Source organism: Melospiza melodia, chromosome Z (genome assembly GCF_035770615.1).
Source record: "Melospiza melodia melodia isolate bMelMel2 chromosome Z, bMelMel2.pri, whole genome shotgun sequence".
Classification (NCBI taxonomy): domain Eukaryota; kingdom Metazoa; phylum Chordata; class Aves; order Passeriformes; family Passerellidae; genus Melospiza; species Melospiza melodia.
In genome coordinates this window covers 33,459,686-33,481,282 of record NC_086226.1, presented here as the reverse complement: position 1 = coordinate 33,481,282, position 21,597 = coordinate 33,459,686, and the positions used below count along the sequence as shown (strand labels likewise).

The 21,597-nt window shown below is 38.5% G+C and overlaps 1 long non-coding RNA gene across 2 annotated transcripts in view; it reads right to left on the bottom strand.

Annotated features, from left to right (window-relative positions):
- Positions 1–16,615, bottom strand: part of LOC134432210 (uncharacterized) — a 60,845-nt gene extending 44,230 nt beyond the window's left edge. For both annotated transcript variants that reach the window (XR_010031261.1, XR_010031262.1), the window contains exon 1: positions 16,437–16,615. This is a non-coding gene — a long non-coding RNA (uncharacterized LOC134432210). The remainder of the gene's footprint in view (positions 1–16,436) is intronic.
- Positions 16,616–21,597: the final 4,982 nt, after the last annotated feature.

Genomic DNA, 21,597 nt, shown 5'->3' with positions numbered 1-21,597 from the left:
TGTGTGATCTGAAGAATATGTGACAGTTTATCATGGTGATCCTTCTGCCAAACCCAGTAGATGGGGCAGGGGTGACTGCTTTCCTAAAGCACACTTATGTGCAGAAGCCCAGCCTTGTGGATCCTGCTGCTTCAGCATTGTTTGTACCTTTAATCTCCCATGAAGGTTAGAGGGAAATGAAAGGAGCAGCTCCCCGGGCTTTGTGGGAAAGCTCCTGGGAAAGTCTTAATCAAACTGAAATCAAATAGGGATTTGTAAGCAATATATGACTTACAGACATCTAAGTAATAGCAAAACACATATTTTCCTATATGAAGGAGTGTTTTGGAGTTATATGGAAATCTTTTAAGGAATTGATAACATTCTGAAGCTTCAGTCAAGTGTTAAATTCCTGAATAATCCCCTTCATATCTGTCATGTTTCTTTGCCGTCCTTCCTCGTGTGTTGTTTCTGCAGCATCATTTGAAGTCTGTCACCCTTCTTACCATTCATGTTCCATTGCTATTAACTAATGAGGAGGTCCTTGAAAAAAATTTGCTCCACTAAAACCGTGTTTTACTCTTTCCACCTTCCTACACATCATCAGAAAAATCAAAGAAAATAGACCTCACAGAACTCTGCCACTGTTAATTGCTTTGTTCAGGGCTTGATGAACAGGGATTCTGTTCGGGGTCTTTGAGTCCTCCTTCTAGTCATGGTTAAATGTATTTGCTACACCCTTTTCCTTATTTTATGCAATTGGCATGAAAAATAATTTAGTAAAAAGGCAATAATAAATATATAAATTTCCTAATCATATATGGACATGGTTTTCTCTGGCATTAAAAAAAATTGAAAAATTTAAAATGCATATATAGAGAGATTGCTTTTCATACATGAGTGGTGTTTTTCTAGCCTTGAAAACCATAGCTGCACATGCCATTTGTAGTTGAGCTAACCTAAGACCTTGATGTCAAGTATAGCTGTAGAACATAGTCAATTCTTGCATTTTCTTCACTTCTTGGCTGAGAAAACTGGATATTGTACCTTAATTATGTCAGGCTATGAAGAGTACAGACAAGGGTCATAGGCTGATAACTGTAATTTTTAACATTATTATTTATGGTAATATCAGCAGTGTAAAAGAAAGATGTGGGTGTATGCACAGTTATTCAGTCATGTATGTATATATAATGAAGACAATAATTTAGATTTTAAAAAAATCAGCGATTAAAAAAAGAAAGCTGTATCTGGAAGTGTCCAACTGATTCAATGTAATAGGATCATTTCCTGAGCAGGAATTTTCTTACTTTTATTTACATGTAAATATTTTATCTATATCACTCATGCTTTGCCATGAGTTTGAAGTATGAAACCAAATTGATTTTTCCTACTAGTAACAGCTAGAGATTAGCTTCATTCCAGACATATGTCATTTGTTGGGCAACCTATCATTCAATTTTTAAGTCCTCTTTAAGAACCATGATAACTTCTAAAGATTGTTGGGTTTACTGTGACACAGTGGAAACATTCACTCATAGATCAAAGTAATGTTAAGACAAATGTGAGATTTGAAGGGTAAATTCTGTGTTAAAATACTAAATGGTGTTTCAAATCCTAGTGGATGACTGGGTTTAAGATTTTTTTCTTTAGAAGGCCATTCCTGACAAGACATAGATAAAAATATTGCAAAGAGATAAAGGCTGGTCTTTACACTATTTGTCTTTGCTTAAAAGTAGTTTTAGAATAGATTCAGATAACCAGATAACCAGATTTCTGCCTGGGTGCAGTTTTTCATAGATTGTATGGATTCTACCTGAATAGAAATTTAGCCAAAGGGGAAAACCTAACTCAAAACAGCTTTCAATCCACACAAGCAAAGGTATAAAATTAGTATAAACAGTTTTCCATATTAAAAATATAAAGAAAATGGAACATACTAGACTTTTGTAGCCAATCTGTATAAACACCAAGGCAAAGCACTGAAAACCAGGATGTTCATGCATAATGTTGTTTTCCTGCTCCTGTGAAATAATTGTTCCGTGTCTGCGTTACACACATGTACAATAAATACTACTATATATATATTCCTGGGTAAGACAGATAGATCTCTTCATTTAGAAGGGAAAATTTATCTTATTAAAGACTGTATTAAATAAAGCACCTTACAGTTTGAAAACCTCATTATGAAATGAAAGAATAAGCAATAAACTTTGGAAAGAGGAACAAATTATTTAAGTTTTGTCTTAGGAAAATTTGATATTCTGAAACTGCTCATAAATGTTTTGCATTTCTGCCAATTAAATGCTTAGATGAGCTCTGAATTTTTTTCTTCCATACTAAATAAAGATAGCCAGGAAATATTGCAAAAATGAAGGTTCAGATCTGCACTGCTTGGACATGTAACACTATTTGGCAGAATGGAATTTAATTTTAAATAGAAGCTGGTAAGAAGATTATTTTCTCTATAGTGCTATCATAGATGCATAACAAAGGTTATGCTGGATAAAGGAAGCAAAAAATTGCATGTGACCAGCTAGTACAGTTTGTTTAGCCCTGAGACTTGCCAAAAATGTGAACACGGCATTCATTTATATGGATCAGTCCTGACTGTGTTGACCAATTTCAGTCATACATTAGGGTCACTAAGACATGGAAGACATTGCATAGAAACTGCATTAGTAGAGACTTAGATGAAGCTGGAGATTCTCTCCTCATAGATGCCTTGGATACCCTCTGTTTTGAAAAGAAGAATTTAATTTTGTTGGGTACTGGAGGTCTCACCTGTGATTCGATTCATTAGTCTGAAAAAATTATCCTGTTCTTAATTTTCTCTAATCTCATTTTGAAGAAACCAAAATTACTCTAGTAAAGTTGAAGGTTAATATAAACTCAGGCAGCTTACATTCTGTGTTCAGAGTTTTAGAGCACAAATTTATAGCTTACCATTTGCATTAGTAGTATACCAGAGGTGTCCTCTGATTAAAGGGACATAAGATCAGTCCTACAAGAGAATCTTAAATTTCATTTTGTTGACACAGTTACTCCACTCTACTTCAACTTGTATGTTTCAAAGTTAATGTGCATTAGCATACATAGTTAAAGCTGGCATCTGTTTTGTTAGGGCTTCTGAAAACTTGCTTTACTAGGCAAAGGAGGGAAGTCATGATGTGTACTACTTCTACTGTGGATCCTATAGTAAATCAAATTTTATTTATGTAATCTCAAGGTTAGCTGTTATTGCTTATCCTGTGCACCACATTGAGGTAGATTTTGGGTTGATTCATTTGTTAACCAAGGCTTTAACTTCATAAGAACATATAGGTTCAAGCCATTTGATACATAAACGCCTTTTGGTATAAAGGCGTTTGTGTTTTCTTTGCTTCTAGTTCAGAGGGTGATTGGCCTGAAGGGAAATCAAGGAATAATAAATATCACTGAAGTTTTTCATATGTTGAAAGAGAAAGTTAATTATGCCTGATCACTATTTTAGGAAAATATTATTCAGCATAATAAATGGAGAAAATCTGCTCAAGAAGCTTGTATATAGCTGTTGTATCAGAAGCTAGTTTTTAATATTTTGAGGATATAATTTTTTTTTTATTGTATGACTGCTGACTCCAAAATATCTTGATGAAAGAGTCCTGCCTTTAGAACTACGATCACCTTTGGATTAAGGCATTGCTCCTTTTCATCCCAAGCCTCTTCACACTTATGGTAACTAGGAATGCACATTTAGATAACACTTTAGAGAACCTCTCACCTATATTGTCCAAACTGTATTTCTTTCTGATGTTTCTGTCTTCATAAATACACTTACTAAATTGCTGTTGCATGATCTTCTCAGTCATATTTCATTTTTGTGTATTACTGAAAGATTAAGTAAATGACCATTTAAATTAATTGTGAGATAAGGCCTATCTGAGGCCAACATTCACCTCCTGTTGCCTGGCTGAATTAAATGCCTGAAGCCAGTAACATTGTTAAAGCCATGTCTGCTATAAATAGAGTTTGATTTCTCTGTGTTATCATCACCACATTACCTGACATAGGTGACCAAACTGGAAACTTCTACAGTATAATAAAAATTACTCTTAAAGATTTAATACAGCTTCTTAAGAAAAAAATTTGAGATATGGCCAACACAGAAGAGGTCCTGAACTCTGACAATTGTATAGAAACAATCTGTTTCTATACTTCTACTAAAGTCAGCATAGGCTGTATTATTACATCTGAGCACTGTTCAAAACTGAGAGGCTACATACACATGCTTCACTGTCATGTGCCTTTGTGGGGGATTAATGTAGATTTCTAGAGTTCTATTTAAGAAAACAAAACAACCATGGCAAAGCTATGCCATGGTTAAGCTAAAAAAACCCCCAAAAAACAGTGCAAAGCTCCATGGGCTTGGTCTTCCACCTGAGTTTATCTCTCTGTAAGAGCAATCCATGTAAAAATACCATCTTTCAGCATGGGAAGACAATTCAGCCATGCCACAGACAGAGCTGGCAAATACCAAAGCCTCTTCATCAGGATGAGTTTAGAGCTGCACCAAGGGTGAATCAGGCCTTGCGACAGGCACACTTCATAGTAACATGAACTTCAATCTTTCACAAGAAACTCACAGCTATCAAAACTTTTTGCAGTTCATACCCTGAAATAATATCTGCTAGGTATTGCATCAGAATTTTTATCTTGACAGCTGTATGTAAGGAAGAAATCCTGACTCTTTGGTTTTACTCTTTGCTAAGGAAGAGTATATTCTGTTTTCCTTCTCTAAACTATTTCAGATTCTTTAGTTCCTCTTTCAGTTTTCAGTTTTTGTTTTGGTTTTGGTAGAAGGTTTTGGTTTTCTTTTCCAGGGGGAGGGTTGTGAGTTTTTCCTATTTACTTTTGTTTTTTCAGCTAAAAATGCAGGTTGTAAAGATGACCCTGAGGGGATTCTGCTGGAGGAATCCTCTCAATTGTTCTCACATGCCCCCACATCCTCTCTGTAAAACTGTGCTGTTTTCAGGTTTGTTCAGAAGGCTTTTTTGCATCATGGAACACCAGAAAGAAAAGCAAGCCTTCCTTACAAAATGACAGTGACAGTGACACTGAATATCATCAGCAATAGCAATTGTGATGATGATGTCCAGCTCCTCAGAATTAGAGTTTTGAAAACAGGATAGAGATGTGCTGTGAAGGAAAGGCGTGAATGTGAGTTGAATTTTCCTTCACAGGCTTCACCCAGGAAGGGTCCATGGCTGTGGGAAAAAAGAGCATCTGGTTCTAACCCTTCAGCACCAAAGCCAGCAGGGATTGAGGGTAATGAAAGGTGCACCTGGCTCACATGCATAGTGCAACTTAGAGTTATTGTTCATTATCATTGTATTACAGAATAACAGAATATTTGGAGCTGATAGGGACCAACAGGGATCATAAAATCCAAATACAAGTAAATTACCCATACAGGGATTGAATCAGCAGCCTAAGGTGCTTTTTAGCACCAAGCTCTGACCAACTGAGCTAATCTCAAGGTTACTCATTTCTTTCATAATTGTTGTGAACTGTAACAAAGTCTTGTTTAAAAATTAGTCCTGTCACTTCTTTATTTAATTTCCTATGGAGATTTCACATTACCTCAATTTTCTTGCATCCTTAATAGAAGCATTCCAAGAAAACAAGTACTACTTTTTCCAAGTTCTGGCTTCTGCAACCAAGAGGCAAGAAGCTGAACACAGTTTTAAAGCTTTTTATTGATATAGTCTTTCTCTTTCTTCAGATTCAATTAAAAAAACCACTTCTTGGGGATATGGATTCACCAAAATTGCACAAAATAGAAGTAAATTAACCCTGTGTCCTCTGGAGATTGTTTACAGCATGCAATCATCCTTCTGTCTCTTTCTCCTCATTCTTTTTGTGTTTTCTTTTTTAATCTCCCACCTTTACTTACTGAAAATGGAGCACAGCTAGATGAAAGTATTGAGTAAACAGCAGGGAACTTGACCTTTCCTATGTGTGCCACTGAGATCCTGAGGGCTACACTTAGCTGCAGACTCCTTCTTGCAGCCCCCCTGAATGCATACCATTCATCTGTAGCTACTGAATGGGTGCAAGACGCACATCTTATGTGCGCGTTACCACTAATTGGTGGACTTGTCTTTATTCTGTGAGCAGATGTGCTCCTAACATAGGAAGCTGCTTTCAGGATAGTGGGGGATGTAAATTAGACATACTCCATGGTACTTCCCCACATGGAGTTTGTATTTTCTGTGTCCATGAATGGCTTCAAAATCTTGAAAGACAAGATTGCTTGTTATAGAAATTTACAATGTTTGATATTTTACAATGCTTGTTATTGGGTCCTGTTCAAGGATAATAGTCATGGTTAGCTGGTAGTTTTCTTCTGCAAGACAAAATGAGGTCACTGCCTATTTTTTTTATTTAACTGTGCTCACCAGCAGAGAGGAGCAACCAAAAAGATACTATGTAAATATATTAGAAGTAAATAATACACTAGTTAAAATGAGCACAATATGTGGGTCTAGTATGCAAAACTAATTTCTCTGAAAGTTCTTTTCAGTCTTATTTTAAAGTCAGGATGTATGACACATTGCTGGAATAAACACCACATCTTGCCTGCTTATGTAAGTTTGCTAGTGTGGGGACACAGTAAGATGTTTGCTTTCTTGAAGAGATACATGCTGCCAGTGCCACTGGCTCAACTCCCACTGACTGTGTGACTCGGGCAGAATTCATGATACATGGGTTTTGGTCAAATATGCAACCATCCCCCTCTATTCTTCCTCAGTTCCTGGGCTCATTGACTATTTACACAAGCTTCCAAATTTGCATGTAAATCCAATACTTGCTGTGGAAATTCACAGCTGAGTCACCCTGAATATATTTGTACTTGAGCACAAATGGTTTTGCAAACCTTCAGCAAACTAATAGGCTAAGACTGCGTACTGATACCAAAGCTGTCTTGCTCTTGGAAGTGCCTGAAAACTGTCTGCCTAATAAAATGAGCAGGGACTATTTTCCAGGTATTATTTAGAGCTAATATCCCCTCCCTCTGCCCCCCCAAAAAACCTCCAAACAAAAAACCAAAAAAAACCCCAAAAACCTAAAAAAGCCCCAAAAAAACAAGTGCCAAAAAACAAAACAAAAACCCAAATTAACCAAATCAAACCAAAACTCAGAGGAAAAAAAAAGTGAGAAAAATAAATAAGATGTTTAAAAACAATTTTAGTCAATTTGAAAACAAAATTTGCCAACATGTTCCTAGAGAAATTATCTCGGTACTTTCCATGAGGTTCCCTTATTTTTTGTGCAGCCCAGATTTATGCAAAATAATTTGCTGATATCTCTATCTATCTACCCAGAGGCAGCTGTAGCCAAGTGATATTACACTCTGATTTTCTAATTGGCCAATAAAATTTTACTTGTATGATGTGACTCAGGAATGAGATGTGCTTCAAGTATTTAATGTGTATAAACATAATCCTTAGATAATGCTTTAGTCTCTTTTGTCTGTGAAGCAAACAGACATGCTCTGCAAGGAGGTTGGATTGGAGACATCCAAATTTCATATTTGAATGGGAGTAGTTGCAAATTTTCTAATCTCATAATCTCTTTCAAAGAAAAATATATGTTGCTGTCTACTCCTACTAAATAGGTTTCTGTTAAGGATGCAGAAAAACAGAGGAAATGTGAAACTTTTATTTTCTGTGGAAAATAAAATAAGGGAGGGACAGGATTCACATGTGAACAAGAGTCTGTTACAGCTCCCAACAATTAGGAAAGGAACTGGTGCAGTTATAATGAACAATGACTCTGAGCTACATTGTGCATGTAGCCATTTATGGGTTAGCTTCGCCTCCCATCAGTTGCCTTACTCCAAGGTCCACATCCGTGGGTGTGCATCCTCTTCAAGAGATTTTTTTGAGAGAACTGTTTATGTAGTTTTTCACCTACCACCCTGTTTATTTGTGTCCTTCATGTCTCTTCTTCTACTACAAAGAGTGAGTCAAATTTTTCCTCTCCTTGATAAAAGACAGCTTGCCTTTTCTTTCAAAGACCTGATTGGCACATAAAACAGCTATTTTGTATATAAATAAGACACATGCCAACACTGTGAAAGTTACGACTTCAGGGCTTACAGCTTTTTTTTGCTGGGCTTCTTGCTCCTTTACCCTAGAAAAATCTGCTTCTCTACAGGTAGGGCTTTCTGCAGTAAAGAGGCTCATTGCATTTTTAACTGTATAAGGCAGCCTGTGTGTTATATGGTTTTGGACAGTTTTCTTGAGCTAGACAAGAATGAGGAGTCTAGGAAGATCATGATTCAAATACTAGTCAAAACTAGCATAGAAAATATTGCTGTTGGTAAAAAAAAGCCTGTGGATCCTGGGATCTTTAAAAAGGCCTATGTAAATTAATATTTTTAGTTGTACTGAATTCTAACTGGATTCAGATGCCATGCTCACATGAGCACCTGTGAAAAATCACAGCCTAAAATACTCATAATTTGAATTCAATGAATCTGGAACGTTAGTTTTGCCTTCTACATCTCACTACAAATCTTCTGTTAATTCTCTGTCTCTATACAGTGTGCCCAAGTCCTTGATTTCATATAGTTAAAGTTGTGTACTTGGGCCTGCATGTAGTCACCAGTTCTTCAGGACACAAGACAATCTACATGTGTAGACTGCAACTGAGTCTGGATTTTAAATGTGTAGAACTGCCATGCTTGCACAGTATCTTTCATTCAAAAGTTGCTTGGTAAAACATCTAGAAACAAGACAGGCTGTGCAGCTGGACTTGGCTAAGGATGCTAGATGTGGTGTGAGAAGCCAGCATGGCCAAGTTTGTAGGGCAAGGCTGTGCCTGACTAGATGAGAGAGTGTAAATCCCCTGTGGTGCCATTGCCTCCCTCCACTTCCAAAAGGGCATGCACTCTGCCATGCCTTCCAATTCAGTACCAGATTTACCGGCTTCAGGTTCCTTTCCATAAAGAAAAAAAAATCTGGTTCTTTGAAACTGGAATGTTTATGAACTGACAGTCTGCCCTTAGTTGATTGCAACACAATTCAGTGCAAGGGTGACGCTTTGAAAGGGGGGCTGGAGAGCTCAGAGCAGCCCTGTGGGATGGCAAATAAATTCTCAGGGACAGCTGGCAGACAATGCATATTAACTGAATACTTAATGAATGCTTTAGCCTATGCAATCACAAAAAACACATGGAGTAGAGGTGAAATGATAGACAGATTTTCTAGTGAAGTAAATGGAGTGCAACTGAAGTAACTAAATTAGGGTAGTTTTGGAGTTCTCTGCTATATTTTGTCTCACTAAAAGGGGCTTAGTCTAGAGTAGTAAAGCTGTCTCTAAGTTAACAGCACTTAGACAATCAGTGTTTGGATTCATTCAACTCATGCAAGACATGAGAGAAGAAAAGGCAGGAAGCAGCCAGCCTCAAGGACAGGGCAGAAGCTGTCTCAAAGTTCCCAAGCTGTGACACAGTGAGGCTTGACTTTAGTGCTGAAAGTGTAACCAGGAGCTGGGGTCGATGAGAGGAATGGGGCAGGAAATTAGAGATAAACTTTAGCCACAGTTATCACAGGTCAGGGAAATTCTTAGGACAGCTAAATAATCTGTAACTTGACCACATACCAAGTGGTGTCTTGGGAACATCAAGTGTTGCAAGGTGTGTTTAGCTTCCTAAAATATATATATATTATCCTGTGCTGTTCTCATGCCTGTCCTATACAGCTGGGAAAAACAGACAGAGATTAAGCAAGTATGGATAACAGCTAAAAACTATTAGCTAAATTACTTGTATCATTGAAGAAGAAATTGTTTTTGTGGTGAAAATTACTCAGAATTCTGCTTTTCTTTCTGATGTTTAGGGACTGATGAGCTGTGCTTATCTTTTATTGCAATAACATAAAGGACTTCACTTTCCTCATGAACTGTCATCCAGGTTCAAATAGGCACTGTGCAGATGCAAAGCAGAAAGACAAATACAGTTGCACACTAGGAATGGTACGTGTTTGTGCCTCATCCAGTGAAGTCACAGTTATTCATGTTAAAAGGGATAGTTTATTGGGACAAAAGAGGACACAAGTTCCCTGCATAGCTGCATTATGTGAGACTTTTTAAATGATAATAATAATAATTACTACAGCCTGAATAATTACTACAGAATGTTTTCAGTTGTAGACAAGTAAGTGTGGGGAAGAAAATTGCTGTCCTCTATCAGCTGTGTAACAAAGAGTATAATTACAAAAGCCTAAGTATCTAGAGAGATCTATGTAATCCATTATTCTTTTATTCAGAGAGATGGGTATAAGTGACTCAGCAAATTGCTTCTGAAAGGAAAAAAAATTACCTTAAAATGACCTGTTATTTATGAGATACTGTGTATGTAACTTGCAAACATCTGGAGGTGAGCTGGTTAATCAGAAAGTCAGAAGTGGAGAAGTCCTTCAGCTGAAAGGTGAATAAGGTTTTATTTTTAACTTTGTTGGACAGTGAGGTGTGTTAATAGTAAAAGCTGTCATTGGTGCACTCAGAAGTATGTGCAGCCTTTTGTAAAATCAATATGCAGTCAGCCTTTGGGATCCTAGCGCTTGCTTTGGCTGCACATGGGAAAACTCCAGTGTGATAATACAGAACAAAGTTCACTTTCTGGATTGTTTGTGGTTAAGTAATGAGCTGAAAACATTGCAAGGTGAAAAATGGTACAGGACTATCCAACAACCATTTCCCTTTTTGAGACAGCTTGAGACAAAACTTTATTTTGTTCCTCTGAACTTTCAGAGGCTGCAGGCCAGAGAACTGAATGCCAACATAAATCTATTTCATGTGTTTACTTACATGGTGTTTCTGACTATAATGGGATAAATGCATAAATTAGGATCCCTTTGAAAGTTATAGAATGAATGTCAATGTATTTTAGAGGCATCAAATCAGGCTGTAATCATATTGCCACTGTTGAAAAACTAGAAGTTACCTGTGGACCAGAATAACTCTTTTCTACCATTTTACAGCACCCTATATTTGTTTATGCCAGTTTGAAAGAAAACATGAATACTGAATTTGTGCTAGCTCAATAGAACATACAAGAAAGTTCCTCTCTTCTCTGAACTTGTCGCTGCAGGTGGCCACTAGAGAGTACCAAGCAATATTATGAGAGCAGGGAAACTGCAAGAAAATTCGTTTCAAGGGCTGTGTTCTAGATTCAAGGAATTTTGACCAGGAATTCCCTTAGGCAACAGAAGCATTCATCATGTGGGTGGAGGCAACTAGGCATCATTTTTCTTCCTTGAATTTGCCTAAATTCACTCTAAACCATCGTGAGTATGGGGTACTTACAAAGTTCTATGCTAGAGACTGTCCATTGCTGAACAATGACATCTTGTTTGCTTTGAGTCTATCACCTTGCATTTTCATTTTATTCAAATCTTTTCTGTAAAAAGGTAAGGAACAGTCAATCTTCTCCCTTCTACCCATTGTTTCCTAGATTTCTATTATGTCCTTTTGTTGACACCCCTTCTCTTACCTGCCATCTCTGTGGTAGGCTAAATAGTCTTTCTACTCATTCTGTGCCTGAAGATTTTAGAACTTTTCTAGATGGCCTTCATGATCTTCTCTGCTTTATTTCCAGTTCTATAGGGCCTACTGCTTTCCCAACAGATTTTTGGCACATAATGGGTTTATAATGTGACACATTATTTCCTCATTTTCCTGGTATTTGTTGAACCTTGATTTTCTCTTTTGACTATTGATTAGTTATTTTCATAGAAAACCTTATCTACTCCAAAGATCTTTGTTTGGCTGGAAGCAAATAAAACATTTGGATGTTGAGTTGGGAAGCCTGATTCACTACTGTGACATAGATTGTAACCTGGCAATTTTATCTTTTTTGGAAAAGGCGGGGGGGGAACAAGAATTGGAAAAAGTTTAGTTTGCTCCACAATTCTTGGCTATGGCTGGAGCCAGAGGGAGCAAGGTAACACTTCCCACTCTGTTTTAGTAAGGCAGCTGTGCTGTAATTGTTTTCCCCAGCCAGGTGAATTTGGGGACAGAGAGGCTCTTAGAAGCAGTCAGACAGTACTGACTCAGCAGGGGCAGAATGTATTCCTTTCAAACAATGCCCACACCACCGTTTCCTGGGTGCACTTTAAAACCATTTCACTTTGAATGCTTTCTGAACTCCTGTGTACAGAACAATGCAATGGAAATTTCCCTTGATATTCTGTCAAAAATCCCGTTTTTAAAAAAACACGTAATATTCAAAGATCTTTGAAGTATTTGGAAAACACAATATTATGACTGGAAGACAGAAAAGCTGACCCCTTGCTGCACACCTGGAATATTCACATCAGTTTTATTTTCAGTTTACTGGAAAAAAATGTGTGCAGACAGTTCCCACAGGAAATTAGAAAGGAAAAAAATTATTTGCTTGACTTTTTCTCTGCTTTGGAACAAAATAATGATATAGCTATTTAAACATATATGTGTTTATTTTAATGGCTATGTCTTTCTATACACATGGCTTCTGCTGCAGGCTCCTTAACACTTTGATTTTTGAGTAATGCCTATGTAGATTTTGAGTACTTATCATGTCCTTTTTTTGGGTTTGATCCATTATCTTCCCCATAAGGACCAATTAATTCTGATAATCTCCAAAGATATCATTATTAAACAGCATTATGTCGAAAGACATTAATGGCCATGATTATTGGAGGTTTTGATCTGAAGATTTCCAGAGGTTGTGGTATACCCATTGCTCATTTCCTCCATTTGCAAGATGCCAGTGAAAGACCTTAGGAGGTGATAATGAGCTTACCTATGGAAGTGTCATGGAAACTATCATGGGAAGTAGTTTTCAACATCAGGCTCAGGGCAAGCCCACAGCGTGCCCTGGCAGCCCAGAGGGCACACGGCATCCCGGGAGCCTGGAGCGTGGCACTGCCAGCCACAGGAGAGGGGACAGAGCCCACAGCGTGCCCTGGCAGCCCGGAGGGCACACGGCATCCCGGGAGCCTGGAGCGTGGCACTGCCAGCCACAGGAGAGGGGACAGAGCCCACAGCGTGCCCTGGCAGCCCGGAGGGCACACGGCATCCCGGGAGCCTGGAGCGTGGCACTGCCAGCCACAGGAGAGGGGACAGAGCCCACAGCGTGCCCTGGCAGCCCGGAGGGCACACGGCATCCCGGGAGCCTGGAGCGTGGCACTGCCAGCCACAGGAGAGGGGACAGAGCCCACAGCGTGCCCTGGCAGCCCGGAGGGCACACGGCATCCCGGGAGCCTGGAGCGTGGCACTGCCAGCCACAGGAGAGGGGACAGAGCCCACAGCGTGCCCTGGCAGCCCGGAGGGCACACGGCATCCCGGGAGCCTGGAGCGTGGCACTGCCAGCCACAGGAGAGGGGACAGAGCCCACAGCGTGCCCTGGCAGCCCGGAGGGCACACGGCCTCCCGGGAGCCTGGAGCGTGGCACTGCCAGCCGCAGGAGAGGGGATTGTCCCTGTGTTCAGGGCTGTGCAGCCTCACCTGCAGGGCTCAGTGCAGTTCTGTGCCCCACGGTTTAAGAAGGTAGTCAAGCACTGGAACAGGCTTCCTAGAAAGGTGGCCAATGCCCCCAGCTTGTCAATGCTTAAGAGACATTTGGACAATGCGATTAATAATACACTACAAGTTTTGGTCAGCCTGAAGTGGTCACAAATTTGAACTGGGTGATCCTTGCAGGTCCCTTCCAACTGACCTATTCTATTCTATTCTATTCTATTCTATTCTATTCTATTCTATTCTATTCTATTCTATTCTATTCTATTCTATTCTCTCCTTTGCATTGGTTCTTTCTAAAATTGTATTCAAATATTTGGACACACAAGCTATGCTTAGAAACTTGTCCATGATTGTAAGGTAAGTTTTATGAAGAGGGCTTACATAGCATCATCTGATAAAAAGCACATTCAGGTGCTCAAAGGAGTCTCAGAAGACAAGTTCCCCAGCAGATCCAAGAAGTAATCTAGTGCTGAGCTTAGAAGACCTATTTAATGACACAGGCATCTGTTCTGACCTGAAGGAGATTATCTAAGCTCTAACACTGTAAGGCTTTAGTACTAAGCCTATACTTAAACCTGAAAATATGGGTCTGAGGACTGTACATATTTTGAGTCTTTGAATTTGGATATTAAATTACACCTGTGAAATGACATTACACTGCATTTCCCAACATTGCAAAAAGTATTAAAAGAAAAGCTACAGTAGACCACAAAGCTAATACAACTGTGATGCTTTTCTCTCTTTTTTTTTAATAGTACTCTTTTCTTTCTTCATGGTTTGTGCCAGTACGAGGATTTGGATTTTTTAATTGTTTGGGGACTAGATTGAATCTGGACTCTATTTTGTCTGAGTTTCTCTTGGGAAGATTAAATTAATTTTATTTCATCTTGAAGAGTCCCTACTGCAAGTATGTAAATGTCTTGGATTTCAGTAGTATAAGTGATAAAGTTTCATTTAAAGGCTCTTAGGTATTTTTGGTTTAGGCAGAAAGATTTGAGCTGACTGAATGTCTCATGAAGGGAGAGACATCAAACCTCACCTCTTCCCATGATTCAGGGATGTCTTGTATTATCTATGAACAGCCCTGAGTATCAACTGAAGCACTTCAGTCAGAAATTTAATAGAAAATGGTGAAAATATCCTTCAGTATAATGATTGAACAATAAAGGACTAAAAGGTAAGGCTTGTTTAAACACAAGTGCCTCAAGGAAAAGAATGCCATTGTTCTGTGAGCTGCACAAGAACCCATCAGTCCTAGAGGATTCTGAGCATGGAGTATGGCAGTGTTGTGCCCATGTGTTCCTTCACCCTTTTACTTTGCTCTCTTGATGCTTCTAGGACTACAAGCGTCCTTCTTTTTCTGGTATTAGGAATTGCTCTGCAGATACTGCAAAGGAAAAGATGATCAAGTTTGAAGTTAAATAAAGAAGATCTAGTCTTCTCAACACTGACATTCTCCTCCATAGTTATCAAATACAGATTTAGGACTCCAGAGGAGTTCCTGGTTGCCACGTCTTGTCTCTCAGAGAAGATGGGAAAGGACAGTAATAATAACAGCATTATAGGCCTGAGGGACCTCAGCTTTCTTTTTTTTGAATCCTAGAGGAAGACTAGGATAGTCAAGGACTATTCCTCCTGAATAGTCCTTGACTTCAGCTGCAGGTCATTATGATAGAAAACCTTTAATCTTCAGTGTGAAATAAGTGCTGTCTTCCAATAAAGAATTTAAATCTCGAGATAGCAAAAGTTTCTTGTTAACAAATACTGCAACAACAAAACTGTTTATAGAGTGTATTATGTGTTTTTCATAATGGCTGAAATTTTTGCTTCCTGTCTTCTGGAATAAGAAATAGATATATACAGATACTAATTTTCTGTGTATGATGTATCTGATCTAGGGTCATCTAGGGTCATCTTTGGAATTCCTGGATGGTAGGTTTTCACTTCTACTCTTTTGTCAGGGACATGTTGTTGTTGTTATTTTAGTGGGCAGATCCTTTCTGCGCTCTTTTATTTTGTTTATGTTTTATTACATATAGCAAAGCAAAATGCCTTTTTGGACACTGCACTAGAAAAGCAACAGTGGAAACAATAACTGTCATCAGGTGTAACTGTAGGTAGCTGCTAGAAAAAGAATGAAAGAAAATAGTAATAGCACAGTCAAACATAGTAGAAATGTGACTAATGAATGCAAAAAGCTACACCAGCTGCAGAGTGAATGGTATTTTATTGTCTATTTCAACTCAGCAGCATTAATCTTTAGTTGCTGCCCAAATCCAGTAAAAACATTTGGAAATGAAAATATATTTGCCTAAAGTAGCTTTGAGTGGAAAGCATGCTGGAATGATCTGGGTGGTGCAGATTTGGCACTCAAGAGTTTAACCCTTCTGTCCCACAGTTAAGTTGAGCTTCGGTAAAATGGTGGAAGCAATTCACTTTCCCACCCTCCATTCCTTGTTCTAACTTGCACAAGTCCAAGATATTAGCACTCTTTGAAGCTGCCTGAAGAAAGTTGTAAGAAGCAAATATCTCTTAAGAGCAGGAGATGTTTAACCATGGCCCATTTGCCTCAGATGCTCCCCTCCCAACAATGTGAAATATTCAAATGGCAAAGGCATTACTTTCATGTCTGTGGATTACCTGAGTTTTGCATTACATAAGGAAAAATGTTAAGAAGCTCAATAAAACAGACGAAGGCTGCTTTGTTTTGCAAAGCAGTTAGAGTTGCACTGAAGAATTTGGACCTTTGAGACTGTGAGCTTTTAAAGGTAAACAGGGTTAGCGCTGTGCAGAGATAAATGGGGGCAACCTGTGCTCACAGACCTGTTCTGTTCTCCGAAATCCCATTTGTGGGAACACAGCATACACTTTCTGTCCTGCAGTGGCAAAACGAGGAGAGGCGTTACCTTGGGTGCACCATTGGACGTGAGGCTATGATGCACTGTCATGCCAGGAGATCCTCTGGCTCCCACCCTGTGTCCTCAGCAGTAAAACTGACCTCATGAGGTAGCATTTAGGGAATGTTTGCTATCTGTATGATAGCATGATCTGGTACTGTAGCATGCAATCAATCCATAAACATGCTTCTCTTCCTCTCAAAAGCTCCTTGGTTACTTATTTACATCTGGGATCATTGCAGTTCATATTGTCATGGGTTTGGGAATAATTGTGCAACAGTTAAAAAGGTCTTTGCTGCGTCAGTGGCAGAAAACATTGCTTCTGTTTTCCTCAATCTTCCAGGTAACAGATATACTTCACTTATTTTTACTGGTCCAAACTTAGATACCAAGACCAGAGTTTTCCCAGTAAGTCACTATGTCATGGGGTGGCCACTGCTGTCTCTTGGGGTTATTGTTCTTGTGGTGCAGAAGTCCTGACTGACTGCCAGTACCTTCCTCCTGAGCAGAGACTAGTAATTGGAGGAAAAAGAGTCTCCAGACACCATGAATTATATATTGCCTTAAAGGGGGTATCACATAAAAGCTAATTGCAAAAGAATATAATTTCTGAAAAATCATGTAGTAAGTCTTTTAATCTTAATTTCCCAGAGGGGAAGACATCAGATGGCATATTAATTGCTATAATTTTCCTCCTTTCTTTTTTATCATTTGCGCTACTCCCCACTGTTTCCAACATGGCATCAATCTTTTAGTCAATTTACAGTGCTGCTTATTGCTTATGTTAACTGTTCAATGGAGCATACCTTTGCAAAGTGACTTAATCTGTAAATCCTGGTATTATATTTTCAGTTTGAAAAATATGTAAACATCCCTTCATTGCAACCATATTTATAGGTAGGTGTAATACCTGTAATCCTTATTTCTCTGGTGTTCTTCTTCTACCTTAAGATATTTCTTCATGAGGTATTAGTCAACTTTGTATGGACAGATTTTCTTTTCAACATATACACTACAGATACCAAAACCAGCCAGCCTGCATGGTTGTATTTCAGAGAATATTTTGTTTAAGCCAAAGCCATGTCACAAACTCCTTTGACAGCGTGCACTGTCCTCAGAAATGTTCTTTGATGCAATTTAATTTATTAACACAGACTTATCCTAAGATGATGCACTGCATTTTGCTCGTGAGTTTGGATTTGCTTTTCTGCTTTGATCCTTTAGAGGAAGCAAGTTTCTTCTCCCTCCCCCTCCCACTCCCTTCCGTGGGAAGATTTAACTCACTCAATTCATCAATCTCTAATCCCTGACAATCTTTCATGTGGAGTCTGGATTTCTTCCTTGATTCCTGGTCCCTTGCCTGGAGATGACACAGCAGACTCATTCATCCCCATGTCTGAGGGCTCCTGCAGTGCTACCAGGTGGTCCCCTTACTGCCCAGCGTCTGGGCTGAGTTTGACCAGTGGCTTGACCATTCTCATGTTTAAATAAGCTGCCCAATACTGCACATTTTCATGAAAATCCCTCTATGCTGATGAGCATTAGATGTTTTGGGGGGTGGGAGGGAGGGGGTGTTTGTATGCATTTTGTAGCCCTGAAGCATTTTGCTCTTAAGGAATACTGGAGAGCACTGAAAGGTCCTCAGAGGGTTACAGAATGATGTGAATGGGAGGGTGGGATTTGGATGCCGTGAAAGTAATTTTCAGAAGTTTCTCCCTTTTTTTTGGCGGACAGTGTAAACAATCTTTTGATTGTTTACTCGTTGCCTATTCTTCAGGCAATGTAACATCCTCTGAATTTGGCATTAGTCACCAGGCATGGGCTGTCCTAAGTCTTGGCCATCTGGATTTTTTATAGAAGATAAAAAAGAGTAGTGTGGGAGCTAAAGAAAACAGGAAGATCCCATGTAGAGAATAGAAAAAGCAATTGGATAATACTGCTTCTTACAAAGCAAGCAAAAAGATTTTATAACTAATCCTTTGTTATGTCATCTCTGAAAGCTTCAGAGAATAGCAGTTGTTTTTATCTTTTTTGAATATTGTCACTCTTAGAGGGGGAGATGATTGATAGCCAAGGAGATGAATAAACACTGATGAAACTACTCTAAATGCTAACATGTTCAAATGCAACAAATCTCAAAAAATGACATTTTCCTCAAAGTTAAACTTATAATTTTTATACACAGCACAGGAAATGTAAGTCTATGGATAAATCTTAAAAGAAATTATTTTTCAGCTAGCTAATATTTTATAATATATGGATTTATTTGATAGGTTCCAAAGTATATGTAGCACAATTCTTCTCTTATCTCATTTTACTTGCTGAGCTAATCTGTTTTGATTTTTGTCAGCCACTGTTTATCAAGCACTCTGCTTTTTCAATAAATCTCAAATGAGATAAAAATGTGTTTAGCACTGTTGACATCAGACCCCTGAAACAGCTGCAGACTTGCTATTGTTTGGTTTCAATGCTCACTAAAATGAATTTCCTTTCTGTTGAATCTGAGGGATATGATGAGTGACAGGCCATCTTTTTTTTTCTTAATCACACAGATCTGTGTGTTCCTCTAGATGCCCTGATAAGCAGTGCATATGTGTGTGAAAGGAAGGGAAACAGGAATTCCTTTCGGAAGGGTGACAACCTACATAAGACTAAAATGAGTCCAAGCAGATGTTCCCATCTAAAATCAACTAAAAAGCCTAAAAATTTGCACCTCTCTTAGGAAAGACTTACATTTATTTTGGCTTCTTTTCCATACATTGATCTTGTTTAAGGGAACAAAAAACAAACAAGAAAGCAAACAAACAAAAATCTGTAAAGGAGTGGTTTTGTGCCAAGTGTATAGCACATGGATATGCTGCACCATGGAAAACAGGATTGGGATACACAATTCCAAAATGTCATCCTAGCGACCATGTTACTATTCCTTGGTTTAAGACGTGTTTCCATCTTTGAGAGACCCTCAGAGACAAACTGATGAGTTTAATTAAGCATTTTTTGGCATTGTAATCAAAGTGGTGGAAGTGAGATGAAGAGCTTTCTTCCCAGAAAAGCAAAACAAAAAAGTGTTTGATGGTACAGCTGCACTTGAGTATGGAGCCTTTTCTCTTTCAGATGTCCCAGAAACTCCACTGATGCCCTTGGCCTTCTAACCAGCATGTTATTCTTGGCACAAACTTCCTCCCATAATTCTTCTCATCACCGTGCTCTCAAGGTTTCCCTCTTCCTTTTGTTGTCCTTTACTCCTGTCACACAAAGCACTACTGCTCCCCTTATTTAAGAACTACAGTGACAATCATTTGGAACAACTTACAATGACCCAAAGCTAAGAGGCAAGAGTAATGAATAAAACATGTTAGACAAGATGAACAGCAATGTTCAGATATTTCATGTTAGATTAGACTCTCCTCATGACCAACTGCAAGTCTAGAGAAACACCCCTGATTTTAATAATGTTGCTCTGCGATTCCAACAGTTTAGCTGTCTAATGAGTTTCATATGAAGTTCTGTTCTGAGAACAGAAATATGTAATTATTAGGGTTCCAACTGTTCTGGAAATATGATGGATATTGGGAAGCAAACTCTTATAATGCACTAAAAAGGTCACTAAATATGAGATCTCATGTGCTGAAGCAGAAAGACAGGCTGCAGCCTGAGAAGAGTTTACTGTTTCTTTTTAAAACAGGAATTGTTGCTCTGAGTCTAGTATTGTAAAATGCTAAAAAATGTAACTGAAGTAACTGAAATTCTGATTTATTTTTTTTTTCAAACTCTAAACCACACCACCAAAAAGAAAAAAAAGCAATGAAAAATACTGTCACATCTATGACTGTTTGAAAAGGGAAAGGTCTGAAGAACTTCAGACAAATTAACTCCGCTTCTGCCATGGTGTCAAATTGCAGGAGAAGTAAGGCATTTTCTCATTTTCCCTGTTTTTAGCTATACCTACCTTGGTTTTTCCTCTCCTCCTGGTGGGTAATTTCTTTCAAGGTTATCCTATGGTCTTAGTCTTCCCTGGAAGTGACTACCAGCACAACTTTTCCAAATGGTGAAATCACTCTCTTACCCTTTATAACACCATCTTATGGGGTCTTAAAACCAGTCCTCTGTGAGATGTGCTTCTTCCATTTGTCTTCCACCAGGATCCCTTCTACTCACTGAAATAGCCAAGACCACTAAGACAGACTTGGCAGAAGGCTGGATATTTTAAGAATTGAAGATGTACTTTCCTCCTATGAGATGCTCCATGATTATTTACTCACTAGATATCTCTGTGTTGGAAATCCTGGACTGATGTGTACCCTGAGCAAGCAAATTTAGGCAAATATTTGTAATGTAATGCTCACTTACTAAGAAGTCTGTGAGAGAAATATTTGCATCTCAGTTCCAGAGCTCACCATTGTGTGTTTTCTGGAAGGTAAAATTCCCACCTGTTCTCCTCTCTTCTGCAAGAAGACTGTTTAATCAGAATCAACAGGACCACTGCAGGGTAGCACTGCTCAATGCATATGAAGTATCATTTGCACTCTTTCTATAGCTTCAAATTTTCTTGGGATGCATCTGAAACAATGTATATTTGAACAATTTGTCATTTGAGTTTGCACAGTAATTTTCAGCAAATTATATCACTAGGGTTAATACAGTTGTTTGGTGTCCCAACAGCTCCTCTTCACTGGTGACAGGACTGATTTAGTTTAGTGATTGATTAATGTTTGAATTTTTTTGAGTCTGTCCATCTGTTATTCTCGTTTTTTCCCCTTTTCCACAGGAGAAGACTCTGCTGAGTCTTCTACTTTCTCTGACATTTTATTCCAGGACATTCCTTCATCACATATCCTTCTACTTCCTATTCTAATCCAGGGAACAAAGCAATTTAAAGTAGAATGTATTCAATGCCAGGGTTAATTAATACAAATTGTTTATAGAGAAATTATTCTCCTGCCTGTTTTTCTATCTGGGTCTTGTATTTTTGGTCTAGAACATTTTATTAAGGAGTTTGTTCCTGGATAATCAAATAGTTAATGATTAAATAATAAATGATTTTTCTCAATGTTTCATAAAGTCTAGTTAAAAACTTTATAAAGATCCATTTTGGAAAGTTTTCTTCTTAGAATATTGTTTTTAGAAGTGGTTTATAAATTTACCCTTCAGAATCACTTTGGAGGGTAGT